We start from the raw sequence: 17646 nt of genomic DNA, 5'->3' as shown, positions 1-17646 counted from the left end.
TAACTCTTGGCAAAAGGCTGAGTTGCTGTCACTGGTCAAGAAAAGAAAAAGAGAGGAAAGCAGCGAAGAGGGAGAAGCGAAACGGCGTCGGTTTGGCGAACTATATGTCTCTGCTGAAAAACACTATGAACGGTGAACAAATAAATTGTAAAAAGACACCCTGTGTCAAGTTTTCTTTCGTGTTGGCAAGTAACCGTGTAATAAGCGGGATAATGTTTAGAACGGCGGTCACTATCGGGAAAATAAGTCCCTTCAGGACGAATCAGACCGGTTCCTCCTGTCGGGACTTATTTTCCCGATAGTGACCGCTGTTCTTATACATTATCCCTTACTAATTTCTGGGATTTCACAGGATCAGAACTGATGTCGAGTCAATCCTTCAGGTCCTCAAGTCTCCACAGAGTCCAATCTCACAGCAGTTTTAGCCAAATATTTATCACAAAAACATCACAAAATATCTAAAAATGTGTCTATCACCACTTGCTGAACATTTACTTTCATCTAGTTTATTACTTGTCAAAAGAAAGTGAACGCACCTTCCCAATGGATATTTGAGCATGGGGGGGGGGGGGGGGGCAGTGGCTGAGACAGAGACACAATTCACCCTGTTACAAGACACTGTACCATCAAAATGATTCTGAAGCTGTTATTTAAAAGGTACATGTTACATAATGACCCTTTAATGGTCTGTATTATTTCACCCATGACCATCTCTAAAAGAAAATTGACTGAAATGATAATAGCAAAGATGGGTGAAAATTGGAGGGCACTTTAAAGACCTCTTTGTTCGTCACGTAAAATGAAACTATATTGAAGCGAGAGTAGCCCACATAAATGTGTACTTATGAGACGCCTCAGATAGAAAATCACATTTTAATGTGGTGTGGCCACCGGTGCATTGATGAATACATGGAAATAATTGTCTTCTTCCAGGAAATGTGTTTTATTATAATTACAATACGGGTCTTTTCATCCTCTCCAATTTTCGTTCATGCATATGCTACTTATATGGACTATTTCTTATATTTTCAGGCGTGCACATAGAGACATAGACACCACAGGCGGTGTCAGCAGGGGACAGAAGGATTAAAAGGCTTAGGGGGAAAGTAAGGAGGACTTTCCTTGTAACCAACTTATGATATGAGCCGGAGTTACACGGCATCATACAGGCTAACTGTCACACCAGTTTTTCCATGTTTCCGTTGCAACTTGGCACAGATATCGTTCGGCAACGCTATCGGCACAACGATGTGCTACAATGTGTCAACCATCACATCATCGTCCACGCTCGTGAGATATTTTCTTGCCCATGATGCAAATAGTTTCCGTGATATCGGACGAGAAAAAAGGAGAAGAGAGCAGAGAGGTACATTTTTAGATCAGACAAAGACAAAAAAAAAATGTGAGAGAAAGACCACCCTTGATGATGACATTTTGAATCACTGTCAGTCGTAGAGACGTGTCTGCAGGTAAACACTGCATGGCTCATATATAATGTGAGTGAAAGATGACAGCAGTATAATAGAGTCAAATTACATACAACTGAAATCATTGCAGGCAAAGGTAGTGATTGTTGTTCACCTGTGTAATGTGTAGCTCATGGTACCATACAATACAGTATAATAGCTCTGGCGTACAGTAAATACTACCTTTGTGAAGCCTTTATGTTGAGCTTGTCAGAGCTGTTCATTGAAGTCCAACCAGAACATAAAACTGTGAGGGTTTTTTTTTGTCCGCTACGTAGAAACTCAGCTGCTCTGTCGATCACCTGCCCTATATGTGACGCCTGCTGAATTCCAGCAACAAAAGAAGGAGGACTGAAATGCCGACAAACACGCAGAAAGCACTGCACACGATGGATGAAATGAAATTCCCTTGAGGCGGTGGTCATGAACAGGCTTGGCAGATCGACAACAGTCAGAAAACCGCATAACCAAGGGGGGGCTGAGGAACAGGTGAGGAACAGGTATCAAATCCGAATACAGGAACAGATGGTTTGATACAGGGGCTCTGAGTGACAAACCAACACTGACAACGTGGCAGGAAAGGAGTGAAAATGTGCCGGCGATGATCTCATGTAGCCAACACATCCTTATAGCTAAATGACTAAATTGGTCGATTGCTTCTGACTGACAAAATGACAGGCATGCCGGACCTTTGTCTCACAGGCTAGACACACTGGATGCCTGTGTGCTGCTTTACTGAAATGCTGCTGCTCACTCGCGTGTTTGTGGTCACTTAGGCTGCACTGCTGCAGTGCAGCTCCTGCCTGCCCTCATCTCTGTACATGGGGTTTACCTTTGATTATTATCGATAAATATGATGACGTGATTTTCCTTTTACAATGCTAAAAGAGCAAAGCCGTAGTGGGAACAAGAGTCAGCGGGGGACAGAGAGTGAAAGAAACTTCCCTTCACCTGTGTCTGTGACATATTCTACATACACAGACATTAAAACTGTAGTGAAACACTGGTGCAATGTCCATGTACTGTCGACAGGTTGTTTTCAGGTCGATTGTTGCTGAGATATTGCAGATGTTTTAACCACTTCCTGTCCATTTTTCTTTCAGTAATCCCCTCCCTCTTCTCAATGTCACCACATAAAAAGGCAGCGGTAATCACCAGACAGCAACAAACAGGATCCTGCAGACAGGACCTCCTCGTCATGAAGTTCTCTATCCTGATTGGATGAATTGAGCAGGGATATCAGAACATTTCTTGTCTCTTTTACTGCATTAACAGAGACCACATTAGCATTCCTGCTAAAGTCTCCCTCTTATCTGACTTACCAACATAACACACGTCTTGTCCTGCATCTTAACTTATTGAGCAAGCCACCGGCATTCACCTAGGAATGGTTCACAGTTATAAGGTCAGGTTCCAGGGTAGACAACCAATTAGCAGCTCAGCTGCAGCACATTAAGCAGCATTTAATCTTACTGAAATGTCACTTCGGTCTGATTAAATACTAGTGCGGTTCTTACTCTTCAATATGACTAACAACACACTGTGCTTAGGACATGTTGGCTACAGCGCCAGTTTGAATTGTTTCTGTTTGGTTCCCTGCGGTGTAACACCAGAGCTCTGACGGCCTGCCAGCTGTCAATCAAACACAGACACCGACACAGCCGGCTGAGACAAAAACAAGCATTTCCGATGTTTCCCCCTTTTCTCCTCATCCTTACTTTCTTTTAATATTAGAATATGATATAAATATTATATGTAATATATTTAAACTCACATTGACTCTGTTTTTGACAACCAAGAAGGAACTTTAATGTTTGAGGTTGTAGCTTTGTGTTGGTGTTGTTGAAGCGGTCTTCTGCAGGTGTTGAGGTTATTCTGTCTGCCCTCTGATGGGATGGACCTGAAGGTGCTGCCACAGTTCAGTTTAACGTGTAAGAATCATTGCTTATTTGTTTGTTTTTTTTTAACAAATCACAGCTTGAATAATGACCTCAGTGTATTCTGCTTGGACCTCCAACTGCTCTGTGTAAAACAAACACACAGCCACGGGCATAAACACAAACACAGAGAAGACAAAAACACACAAGCCTTCATCTCTCCATGTGCTTTGCAGAAATGACAGCAGTGGTCAGAACTGTGAGGGATAACAGGTTTTCATCTGTCTCCAGGCCGTCTGCTCTGGCCGAGAAAGAAGAGTTAGAGGTTTGAAGTCTGTTGGACTGGAAGTCAGGATGCACAGCCCGAACATTTCTCTAAAACCTGAAATAGAAAGATACATTACACTACTGGGTCAGTCGATCATTGGCCGATGGAATTATTTAATTCGATCTGTTTGTATTCCTGTCTGTTGATTTTGCCTTTCAGCCTGAATATGCAAACAGAGCCTCATGTTCAGACCACGATGCAGCTGATGTGTATTTTTTGTTTGGGTGGTGAAAGTCTAACATTAACATCTAACAACAATTTAATAGGCTATTAATGAACAGGAATCAAATAATCAGTGAGCACAAATTATGAATAGAGGGCACACATGACTAATTCAAGAGCTCCCCTGACAGTCTTACTTCTTTTTTTCTGTTTTGTGGATGTATGGCTTTCCGTCACCGTGCCCATGCACAAAGTGCCGATGTATGACCCTCACAGGTTGGCAATAAGGCATTCTAATTAATTCGTGAGAAGAATTATTATAAATGACAAATATTAACCTTGTCGTCAGTCCCTTTCAGAACAGATGTCAAGACAAGCAATTTCAGAAATGACTAAGCAGTAGTGTTATGGACCTCCAATTAATCGTTATTAAACACACTATGAAAATGAATAATCATGCGGATGTGTGTCAATGCACACATTCATGAGGCTGAGTTGAATAAATTGTGTAAAATATGTGAATAAACTAACATTAAATTAAATCCATCATCTCATCCTCATCATTATCCTCATCATTTTTGAACATTTTATTTCAAATGCTATTTGCTGAAATGTTTCTTATTCACGTTTTCTAGTTGTATTGCTGTTGCTCAATACTGTGTGTGTCCATACAGGCTGCGTTGCTGCTGCTGCATAGCTCCATCTTCCCTGTTTACATGGAGTTTGCCTTTGATAATTATGAAGAAATATGATGACATGATTTCCCCCACACCAGTGGAAACAGCAAGAAAGCGGGAGGGGAAAGAGAGATTGCACAGGAAAAAGAGCTGCCCTTCACCTGAGGTGTGTGTTCTCTTCATGTCTGTGACATCATCTACTGATACAGACATTAAAACTGTAGTGAAACGCTGGCATGATGTGATGGTATACTTTTGCCGAGAACAGTACATGTTTCTGGGTTTTGCTTTACTTATGTGATTATCCATTTTAAGATGACAGCATGAAACGACACAACCATTACTGCAACATACAGGATGTCAACATGTTTGTCAGAATTTTCAAAACTGCCAAATTTAAACTAAAAGGAAAAACAACATATCTGCAGTATCTTTTATTGGGCTTATCTTAAATATAATCGATAGCCAGCTCCGTCTGCTGATTAACACTGTAAGATGGGGTTGAAATATCAGGACAAGCTAGTCAGGGCACCTTGAAAACTTTCACACACAACAGAAACCAGCAGTGTTTTTTAGGTATCAACGGAGATCAGGTACTATACATTTAAAGTACCCTGGGGAAGTTATTACCTATCTCGTTCTGTATTCACTACATGAGGATTAAGCTTAACCAACATTTTAATGGAAAACCTCGAGGGAGCTGACAGTGTACCTTATCCATAATAAGCCTTATAGCATGCTCACTGTGACAAATATGAGAAGGACAAGTGGACACTGTACCAGAATAAGTGTTTTTTATCATTTTGAGACAAACGTTTTACATTCTTTAGTTGTATCAACATGTCTTTTGTAAGTAAAGTAAAAAAAGATTTTGTGTTGTCTAAGTATTTTCCTTTTTGGGTCAAGATGTGACAGGAAATGACAGGACACGAGGCACTTTTGACCCTTTTATTGAAACAAATTGAACCTAAAATGTCTTTTCTATTATTGTTTTGCTGTTCCTGACACATTCATTTTGTGGTGTAGTGGTGTGAACTGTTCTGCCATCGTTCCTTTTTTTAAATTTCCTCATGAGGGGTTAAATAATAAATGTTCCTATCCATGATATAGTAAATACAAAACAAAATTTAGAGCCATGTAGTGAAAAGAAAGGCCAGATTGCTTGTTTGTTGCAGATTTCTACCCCTTGTGTTAAACTGTGTGCCTGAGGACCTTGATACTGCAATGAGGATACAGTACAACCATCAAAACACTGGGGTGAATACAGACAACAGATAATAAGTATAACCCCAGATGAACAGTGTTATGGTTCTGTGCGGAAGACAGCGCAGCTGAGATCTCATATGGGCATACAGATAAGTTATGCCTCAGGGTGGAGGGGCTGCCTGCAAACAAGTGGTACTCAGTGGGGAAATGAGCACTACCGAATATGCTGGAGCCAAACTATATAGATGACTGAAAGAGGGAGTTGGGACAATGGTTGATGGTCTTATTTACTTGAGTTAAAGCCCACAGGAACCCACCAGACACATCATCAGAGAAGTGAAAGCAGAACTGTAATTAGACCTTCCCCTGAGAGCATTCTCATTAATTGGAATTATTCAAGGGTGACACTGTTGGCAGAGGTCAGTGAGAAGAGGAAAGAAGCAAAAGATTAAAAACAGTGTTTTTTAATCTTTAAAAAGCATCAAAGACAAAAAAGCACAAATATGCACAGTACTGAAAGCAGGTTTTTATAGATTTATGTCAAACTAATTCTTAAATGTATCAATAATGATAAATCATTGCAGAATAAGTTAAGGTCAATTAACTAGGAAATTATTCAAATGAATACTGAAGCTCTGGACCTAAGAAGCAACATGAAGCTGTGTCACCTTCCATATTTTTCCACATTGTTTGATCATAATTATCATTTTCATTTTCAGAGCAAGAGATTTCAGATTGATCGACTCTTCCAGTGGAGAGAAAATGACAGTGCCCTCTAGTGTGCCCTTCCACTGCCCTTTCTGAGCCTTGGCGCACCATTGTATAAAGTCGGTGCCCTTTCCATTTCTTTTGCCCCTGACCCTGACACTGAGTCCACCACTGTGACAAACTGTACACATCTCCGACTTTCTACTAATGTAAATCTGACAGCGTTACGGCTCATACTTAGCAATTTGATGAGTAATCTCCTGATTTAAATTTTAAATGAAGCCGGTGAAGTGCCACCATACTCAAGGTGCTGAGTCACAACTGGGCTCCTGTGTAAATGCCACTGATTCAAACACCAATAAGTCAAACAACTTATGTGTGCCCTACGCAGGTTTAAATGGCCTCATCGCTCATTCTAAGTCCCAGGCCAGACCTTCTTCTCTTACATCACTTCCACAGAATAAAACCTAATCAGAGACAGTCATTTATCCTGCTGGAGGGATATGACTGCCATTACTGGACTGAAAGTGCTGTGTGTGCAGCTACACCACACACTCATATATAATGCCCATCAAACTGCTCATTAATATTGTGAAGCTATTTCCAGTATCGCCTCACGGGATTCTTGTGATATCCTGCACAGTGGAGCACCACATGCTTTGTTCGGCAGACGGGGCTCGTGATGGTGACCCAAGATATTAAACACACTGCATATATTTGGAGGCAGCTGTGGCTTAGGAGGTAGACCATTGGTAGCTGGATCTTGGCTCCGGCTCAAAGTCAGATTGTCCTCGGGCAAGACACTGAAACTTTTATCCGAGGCTGTTCCACTGGTGTGGTTACGAATGTGCGAGTAGCTAAGCAAACAAATACTGCTGCCATCCATTGCGAGCTGGAAGTCCATAGTCTCACTGCGTCCCGGTTTATCTGCTCAGGAAAACATGGACGCCCGCAGCAAACAGAAGTTTGTATGGTAAGTCTCTGAACTTCAGAAGCTCCAGCAGCTGATTAAATAGAGGTGTAGGCTCATACCACACGCTCACAAAGACTTCTATAAAGCATAAATCAAAATGGGGACTTCAAAGTTGTTGCAAAACAAAAACACAATAAAGTAAAAAGTAATGAAATGGTAAAAGGACTCCTTGTGGCTTGATAATGTTAAGGGACAAGGATCACAACTACGTGATGGCTATTCTGAACAGTAACAATTATTCCCATTTACAGCACATCGTGCCCTCATATGTGACTATGTTTTCGTTTGCAGCTGCAGATTAAACAGATGGGAGACTGAGAAAAAAAATCTAGGCTGACATTTTGGATTTGTTGGCTCAGTGCCTTAAACCCCGACTCCAGCATAGCAACGGATGTCTTTTTTTAATACTCGCAGATGGGAGCAGGAGACCGCAGATTAGTGGAGTAGTTATGAAATGTTTCATGGGGATGATTAATTAAAGGTTAACCTCTGCACTACTGACTGGGTTTGTTTGTTGCTGGTGGTTTCATGTTTCACCATATGCACTCCCATATTTGTTATCAGTGTCCAAGTGTAGTGTGTGTAAAAAAAATAGGATATCCCCATGTCCACGTATGATGCTGAAGCGAAGCATGCCTTCCCTGCGAAGGTATAAGGATGAAATGAATAAGCAGGTGAAAGAATCAAATGCTGACTGACTGGATGGGTAGAGGTTCCAGATTTCAGGATAAACGGTTGAGGTTGCAGGTTTGGGTCCCAGGGAACAGGTTACAGCGTTCAGAGGCTCAAAAGCATTGGCATGAAGGAAGCAAGACAATCTAGCAACTGTATGAGGGAAGAAACAAAGAGATGGGTGGCCTGCAGAATGGAGATGAGCAGGACAGAAAAGCTCAGGTAGGAGACCTGAGAGACCAAGACCACAAAAGGAAAAGCAAAGGAGAGCCACAGAGGCAGGGCTGGGAGATGGACTGGAGGCTTGGTGGTGATGCTGAGGCGGTATATTTTGCCAGAGCTGCTCAGAAGGGCGGCCAAGAGGCTGGAGGTCAAGAAAGGTTGGCAGCACAGTCTATCCAGCTGTAAGTCATGGCAGGGTGCCGGACAGGTGACAGACAGCTGAAAGCTACAGCTGTCTTCAGCGGAGGCTGGACAGGCTCACCACTAGATACCAGAAATATAAAGAGGCGGGCAGTGGAGGCTAAAAAAACAATATATAAAAGTAATTCTTCTCCATCATCACTTATGACTTATGACCGACTGGACATATGTGGCAGTGTCTGTATCTGCAGAGACCCTATTTTACTGTGTTCGGAATGCTTCTGGGCATCAGTCGATGGGTAGTGTTGTGTGGCCCCCAGCCAATGACAGTGCAAGTTTGGGACTCTATTAAAATTGTCTCTATTGTAGTGACCATTGTAGTGTCTCTATTGTTCTGTGAGGTCTGTGTGTCTGTTTGACTGAGGGAAGGGCAGAGCTTCATACACACACGTGCAGAGCAGAGAAGAAGACAGCCGACAGGATGAAGCCTGAACTTTGGTGGAACTCAAACAAAATCCAGAGGGTTGTCCAGTGGTATGAGCATGTTTACTTGTGCTTTAGATTGCAACCAGTCTCACACAATCAGAAAATAATGTTTAAATTAATGAAAATTAAATCCTGCTCTCTCTCTCACTTTACTCTCAAGCTCACTTGACCACAGCTGCTCTCTCTCTCTGTCCTGCCCATTGAGCTGGAGGGAGGGGACCATTTTTCATGTTTTGTTTTTTTACAAACAGCATCTGACAAATTCGGAATGCCTTTAAATACTTTTTGAAGTTAAGAAACACTGAAAAGGATTTTCCTAAAATACAGTAATTATGAAAATAAAAAAAATAAGTAGATAAAAGTGGGGAGAAAATTAGTGAAATGAGGAGAGAGTTGGCAGTTTCTGCAGTTTAAATACGGTTCAAAGATATGGGATTGGAAAACACATAGAAACTGTGACTAATTTCCCTTTACCATTTCAACAAGACATCCAAAGTTTTCAGCCTAATTACTCTGTTTGGGAAGTTTCCAAGGATGCATTCACCAAACTCATTACTTAGCCCTCATGCTTGAAGCTTTTTCTCTTGAAAAAAAAGAAAGAAATTGTAATAATTCATTAACTGTTTCATGATACTCTCCCAGGTCCAGCTTGCTGTGGCATCAGGATAAGCGAGGCAGCCCAGACATATTTGTCCCCAGCCACATTCTCCAGGATTTTCCTGGGGATCCTGAGACATTCTCAGGCCAGATGGGGTATACAATCCCTGTAGTGTGATCTGCTCTACCTTTCAAAGCCTAACCTTTGTACTACGAAAACATGAAATTTATATAATAAACATTTGATGAGAACATAACTACTGTTCTGCTTATAACACACTTGGCTTGATATTTTTCTTAGTTTCACAGTTTTCATGTTTTACAAATCATGATCAATTTGACCTAGGACCCTAAAAATGCAGATACTGCACTATGTTGTTGTATAACCTCAATACACCTGGTCTGTGGGTGTGGCAGCAGCAGCAGCAGCAGCAGGGTGGCACACCTGAGTCAGATCAACTTGTCACCCACTGGCTTTATCTACCTGGTCTCTTCACCACTTTGGCGCTAGATTGTTACGTCCCAGACGGTGACTACACAGTGCCGATATTTAGCGTTCTCTGGAAACTCTGAGTTTTTTATATTTCTGTGTTTTTGCATGTGCTCTAATTCCCTTTTTCTTTTGGCTTGAGCAGAAATCTCCAGCGCTGTTCTGCTCTGCTTCCTGCTTGCCTGCACGCCTGTGTTCCTCCACGCCAGCTCCAGTCGACCCTGCTTGCCTTGCCTGCCTGCCTGCCAACCTGGACCTCTCACCCACATTACCCTCCGGAGAGCACTAGTATGTACAAATAAATCCTAATTTCACTACTGTATAATATCTGTGTCTAATTATTTAATAATTATTCAAATACAAATAATGATTGCATGATTAACAAGATGAAATAGATGAGTTATAAAGAAAAGTTAAAGGGATCCTCAAATAATATTTTGTGAGGTTTAACCTATTAAGATGGCTTGACATATTTAGTGTACAGCTGCCACAGACCAAAGTAACTGCTGGGGGTATGTTTTTTTTTTAATGGTTATTTCAATGTTTACCTCGCTTTTTCTCTAGGATAGAGCAAGATTGAATCAGTAAAACAGACATTTAAAAGTTCAACATCAGTCATTCAGTGTTGTAGGGCAACTACTGTCTGGGGGTCTTTTACCAGTTGGTCCTATCCAGAGTACCTCTCCAGGGTGGTGTCACCCTGATCTGATCCATGTCAATTATCCATTGCAATCTTCCCCCCCACCTTAACCAAGTGGTTTAAATGCCCAACCCAATCGTCTGAATGGATGTTGGCTATACCACAGAAAAGTAAAAACTGGGCATGTCTTTGTCACAACATTGTGCTAATAGTTTTACGCACAAAAAACACTTTGTTAAGATTAAGGCTGTGATTAGGGATGGAGATGGTTTGACTTTCTGTGAAAAATGGCCTCTTTTGGTCGCCACGAAAATGGTTGGAAACATCCTCAGGTGTCCTTGAAAATATTCACTGGTGTGACTCGATCTGGCGGCCATCTTAGCTGTATTAAAGCCTCCACCTTGTGATGTGGAAGTCATTTAATAAACATTTATTGTGATGTGATGTGCTGCATTTGCTACAAATGTCAACCTTGGTCGTATCTGTGGTTTGCAGAATCGTTAACCGCTGACATTATATCTTGCCGACTGTGCTGAGATTCCTCAACTTAACATGCCTGAGCTAGCTGAGCGTGCAACAGGTACTCCAGCTAACCAATAAACTGGATACGGACAATGATGCAAGAAAATGAAAAAGTCAGGTAACTTGATGAGGTAGAAGGTGACACTTCAGCCAGCATCTGTTGTCACTGCCACATTAAATCAGGGAAATACAGCAGGTGTCTAAGAAGGAGGGAAGACAAACAGACAGCTGTGCACACACCAGTCACACTAAGCAGGACCAACACACTCAGGAGCCTTATATAAGCAACACACACTGCCATACAGAGAGGCAGTGACTGTAATGATGCAGCCTCAGACTTGGTTCCCAACAGTCGGAGGCTCGATTAATGCGTGTAGAAGAAGGTGAGGAAAGAGACTGTCAGCCCCAAACTACACATGGATAGGGCTGGTTACATGACAGTGAAAAATAGATTGCTTCAGAGTTTGGGGTTTTGAAGATTTTGAGTTTTGAAGAATTAGCTCGAGGAAGTTGGCTCCAGAGTTATGAAGCTTGGCAGGAAAATGCTCAGCTGGCTCCTTATTTTTCTTCTTGATTCTTGAGACAGCAGGAAAAATTAGATCCCCTCAGGACATGAGGGGACAGATAGGTCAGATGAAAGGATGGTGAGCACCTACAATGACTTACACACCAGTTCAAAGTGAGGTTGAGCTTGATTTGGCAGTCAGGATGTTCAGTGCATGTACAGACAAATCCTCGAGCTGAACTTACTGTGATGAACCATTACTGCTGATTGAATCATTGTCTACTGAAGCTTCCCACACAAGTGACTGGGCGTTGTATATGATGATGATAAACGTACAACATAGTACTATCTCTCTATAAAAGCAAGGAATCTCTGTCTGTCTGTGTGTGTATGTATGTGTGCCTCAAATATCTCTGCAGATCAGGACCAGACCGACCTGAGAGTTTCAACATGGCTCCTGCTTGGTTCAAGGGTGTGCAACGTCGCATTTGTTTGGACTGCAATGATACCGTGAATAAATTATTTCAGAAATGATTTACGAATTCCGCGAGCATTGTCCACTGGAGCCACCACAGTCACGTGAGCACCAGAGCCAATCACTGCAGAGCCCACCGCCACCCCCCACCTTAAGAAACAAGCAGATTTATACCTGCAACGGCGCGAGCTGGACCGGGATTTTGCTGGCGGTTCGGTCCCGTCTGTTCTGTGCATCTAAACTGACTGTTGTGGATTAATGAGACTAAACGAGTCCAGACCAAGTCTGTTTGGGTCTGAGGAGATCCGGAGATGTGCGGACAACAAAGTGGAATCGGAATCTGTGACTGTTCGTGTGTAGCTAGCTGTTAGCTCACCCACACGGCCCACCTCCCAAGTCGACGGACCGGACGCACCAGCACGTCCAAAACCGGACTTAGGTAACGCCACCCTTTTTTCGCGAACATTGCCATCACGTTTCCTTTGTGTCTGGTACAGGAAGAAATGGTAAAAACAGGCTTTTGTCACGAAAGTGTCCACGCAGCAAGTTTGGTTGTTGAGGAACGGGAAGTTGTGGGAGGGACGGAGGTGGATGAATGACAGGCAATGATGGTCGGTGTAGAGACAGCGATATTGAGAGTTGAGAGATTTGTGACATTTAGCATGTTTGGAGTGTATAGTTAATGTGTTATGTAGTGTTTGGTGTAGTGTGTTTAGTGTGTAGTGGAGTCGTTTTTTTGTTTAATGAGTCAAAACAATGAGGAGATTGTTGAATGAGCATTGCCTGCATTTAAATGTAAATAGTTACATATAACTTTGTAAATTTTTTTTATTTATGCACATATTTAGCAAACGACAATTTATATTTGCATTATAGCTAATAAAAAAATGGTTTGTTAAACATATTTGTGGTTTTCACAGTAAAAAAATCTAACTTTTTCTATTCGGATTTTATGTTTTTTTGTGATTTTAGGTCTATTGTGTTAATACAGTATGTCAAAATAAAAAAATAACTGTACAGTCACACATGTGAGGTTGTGCTGAAAATAATGACAAAAAGTAAATAATTTTTAAGGTGAAATATAATGGCAAAATCAAAAATAGTTAAAAACGGCCAATTATACCCTGGAATATCGGATTTCACAACAAACCTAAATATTCCTGACGTCCCACCTTCAAACACAGCCTCAATTGGCCATCCATGAAAAAGCTACTTAACCTCCCACTTTTCTATAGGAATACATTTTTCTTACGGGCACTGCACTAGTTGAATTAAAGAGCACCTTTAGGCTACAAAATAAAATAAATGAAGATGTCAACACACTAGAGAGATGAGGCCATTCCTGTGTGTTATCTGCATCTCTTGACCAAACCAACAATACATTTCTTTTCTTTTCACAGTTGCATACAACTGATTATCAATTATGAATATTATAATCATATAAATATGCTGTCCTTAGTGTAGCTCCAAAATGGAGACAATTAAACAAAAATGACAATAAATGAATAGCGCTAGCGACTTACTGGGTGCAACTGTATTGCATCACCAAGGCAGCAATCTAAACTTGGCAGCAGCTGCAGCTACACATGTTAAAGGTATAATTTGTCAGGAATGGGCAGAATTTGTTTACAGCATGTTCATATTGACAAATGGTAAACCTTATTATTGTTATTAAAGAGCTGTTCAGAACTAACTTTAGGTGAAACAAGATTCCAGAAATTCAGATGGCCTTAACTTTGAGGTGCTAGCATGTCACTGGACATAGTTACTATAGTGATATTGCCGCAATCCTATTAGAAAATTGTTACATTGCTCTTTTACCGCTTAAAGTCATATAATACTGTAATACATACATTTTGTAGTGCAGTACTCCCAACATGGTGAGTCACTGCAGGAAGAAAAGCTCAGCTCACCGCATCAGTAGCATCCCAATATAACTGGACACCAGACTGGGACCGAACAGTCTCTGAGGCTGACAGATGATAGTTTGAAAACTGGGAGTACAGTATGGAGGTGATTTACAGCAGCAGGGGAGAGTGAGAGAGAGTCGGGCATCAGCAGCGGGCAGAAACGATGTGTAGAGCTGGAAAGCTAGAGGATTTATTTCAACTGAACAAGAAGTGATTGTGTACAGACAAACAAGACCGTTTTGGTGAGTTTTATTTTTTGTTCATGTCAAGTTTCAATGGTGTGTGTGTAATGATGAGTTCACAAGGCAAGTAAGTTTGTCTTTTTTCTGTCTAATAAGGAAAATAGATGTCAAAGAATCTTTCATGACATTTTATTTTGTTTTGTTTTTGTTCATACTTTGAGAGAGACCTTTTCATATGCAGCATGTATATGTTTACTTTGTATATGTTTACTAGCAAACCATGCTCACTTCAGTAAACATGTCTGCAACACAATGGTGTTTTTTCACATTCCCTATGGAGACACTAAAGGCTTACAACTTTCTCTTTTCACATATGCAGCAGCACTCCCTAAGACCTGTAAACTGACTTTGATGTGTGATGGAGACGGAGTGTCTCTACAATCTTACTTTTGAGCATAAGTCCAATTTTTCAACACAGCCATTGATTGATTGCTACGTCTGAACTTAAAAAAAAAAAAAAAAAAAAATGAACCAGTGAACCATCAGTGACCATGAATCTATAAATTGAACTGAATTAAACAATTTGAGTCAGCAAGGCAATTTGGATTTAAGGGCCAGTTAAAGTAGGTAACTGTGCGTTATATCATAACATTTTGTGGCTTTAATTAATATCCTGGCAGCAGAATGTTTTCTGAGTTTTTAATGAGGGAAGTTTTAAGAGTAAAGGCCAGTTAACTGGGGCATCAAATTCAAGTTTTTAATCAAACAAAGGCATGTCCGTTCACATATTAATTTGTGTTATAATAGGAAGATGGAAAAATGCTGCCTTTTTTCACGTGTGATTTTCAACTGTGTGGCTCTGGGTTAAACTGAAATATGATACCTGTATGATAAATACTTTGTGTATACAGTACATCACTGGACTGAATTAACTGAAGCAGAGATGCATATCTAAAGTCACCCAACCGTTCATGCTCAACTATAGCTCACTATGTCAGGACTGAAGTACATCACATTCAAATACATCCAAATCACATGTCAGACGTTGCCACAAAATTACATTACTACAATATAGACATTATTAAATAATTCATCATTCAACCTAAATAAGCTGACAAACCTCATCTTCAGAGGGAGGTAAAACTAAAGTTAGATGGTATAAAAGTGCAAAATACCAGCTGCAGCCAAATGGAATCCGTAGTTTGATGAGATGAATTTATGGATTTCACTGTATGCAGCCCAGTGGATCCAGGCAGCAAAGTATAATGGATACGAAAAATGAGAGGATCTATACTAAATTGGTTTCTGCAAATTCTCCTCTTTCTTCCCACTGGAGTAGAAGTCTGTACTGAGGCGAGAACAATCCAAGGCCATAACAAGAAAATATAAATCTGTTGAAATGATGCACAGATGCTTTATGGAGGGGAAGAGGGAAACGTACAGGAACATCTCATGACAGCAACAATGTCGGAGTATTTCTGTGATAGCGGCCGACTGAAACTGTTAAGCAAGCAGTAAAAGTGGGACACATGGGAGGGACGTGGATCACTGTGTTTGTCTGTAAAGAGGGACAAATAATGATCATAATGAATAAATATGAGCAACCACAAATTATAACAGCAAGAAGCAACGGCGGCTGCTGCCAAGCTCCCAAAAGATAGCTAGAGGAAAACTGCATGTGTAAGTAAATAGGCTTATCACTATGAGGTCATTAAAGCGCTATGGGGATTTTTTTTTAATATTGATACAGACAGTCTGATGTCTTCACACTAAGGCAGTGGAAGGATTTTCAATTCACAGAGCTGTGCTTTTGCTCTGTGTCCTCTAAAGGCTCTGCTGATGTGAGTATGGGTGCAACCTATTGATTAAGTCACTTTCAAGACTGCAATAAAGGAATTTAACACTGTGCAAAGAGGCAAAAAGGGCCAGAATCAAGATATATTACAAATGGAATCTGAGACTCTCTGTGAAATACAGACCCTCTCTGATGCATATTTAGAGTTTTGTTGATATGAGCCATATCTCGTCAAATAAGGAGTCAATTATCAGTCAAGAGGGCTACGACTCTGTTACAACTAGTGCTACTACTAGCTGGTGGAGCTGGGAATCAAACCAGCATTTACTGGACAAGACGTGCTACCTGCTGAGACACAGGAGTACAACTGCTACTGCTGCAATTACTAACCAGTCTTCCTCCTGAGAGGCAAAAACACTGTGCTACTGCTACTTATTCTACTACTAGCCCAGGGAGCTGGGAATTGAACCAGCAACCCTCCAATCACTGGACAAACTACCACCTCCTGAGCCCTGGGAGAACTGTTACTGCTGCTAGTGCTACTGCTACTGCCACTGCCAAGCACTCTTCCTCCCGTGTGGCAGAAGTACACCTACTACTGCTGCTACCAGCACATTTAATATGCAACAGTAAATTTCATTCAGAAAATAAATTCTCTTTAATATTCTGAAAACCATTCACATTTTATCCTTGCATTCCCTCCATCCTCTGTAGGACTCTGGTGATACTGATGCCCAATTTTACAGCAGAGTTCATAGCATTTTATATATTTTGAGCCCCACAGCCTGAGCAGGTTAGCTTAGCTTCGAACTGAGTCATTGTCGTGAGACAGAAAAGCCATGGCTAAGCCCAACTTTAGCTTGGTAACCCACTAATCCTGCTTCGTGAGAAAGGCCCTTGAAAACAAAATCTTAATGTCACATCTAATCCCAGAAGCCTCCATCCTCCAAAGTTCCCTTCAACTAAGCTTCCTCATGCACCCGCTCTCAGTGCAAAGTAGATCTTATGAATGGAAAATAAGCTCTTTTCATCTGTCACAGCCCTCACTTTTCACTCATGCATGCTTTACGTTGATGTGTACAAACTGTTTGTAATTTATGTACAAAAATAAGCCTCACAAGACAAAAGGCTTCTCAAAGGATATGACTTTGAATTGAATAAATAGAGAATGACACACCTTGGAACAGGATGGATACCGTAAAGCGTTGAAATAAGAGCAATGAAACAAAATCCTGCGAAGTCCCATTTGTATACACAAGGACACGGTTACACTGAGATAAATTATCCAGATTTCATTTCACTTTCATATACTCACGGTTCGAGATCGACAGACAACGACACCTCGGTACCACAGAAATGAAAGTGAATATTTTAGGTCAGGATGTTGTGAGTCAGGTTAGATAACATTCTTCTCCCATGATGGGGAAACCACCTCTCCAGGTGTCATAATAAACAATGGCTCCCAGTAGAGCCACCCCACTGACCTCTCACTCAACTTTTGCAGCACACAAAGTCCTCTCTGTTTCTTTGTCAGACACACAGACTCATACTGCGTCTTCATTAACATACCGAAATGCCTGAGACACGTGATATACACCTGCTCTGCTCTAAT

The sequence above is a fragment of the Sparus aurata genome, chromosome 4 (genome assembly GCF_900880675.1).
Source record: "Sparus aurata chromosome 4, fSpaAur1.1, whole genome shotgun sequence".
Taxonomy (NCBI): domain Eukaryota; kingdom Metazoa; phylum Chordata; class Actinopteri; order Spariformes; family Sparidae; genus Sparus; species Sparus aurata.
The sequence above is the reverse complement of the archived record's forward strand: the minus strand, read 5'-3'. Positions refer to the sequence as shown.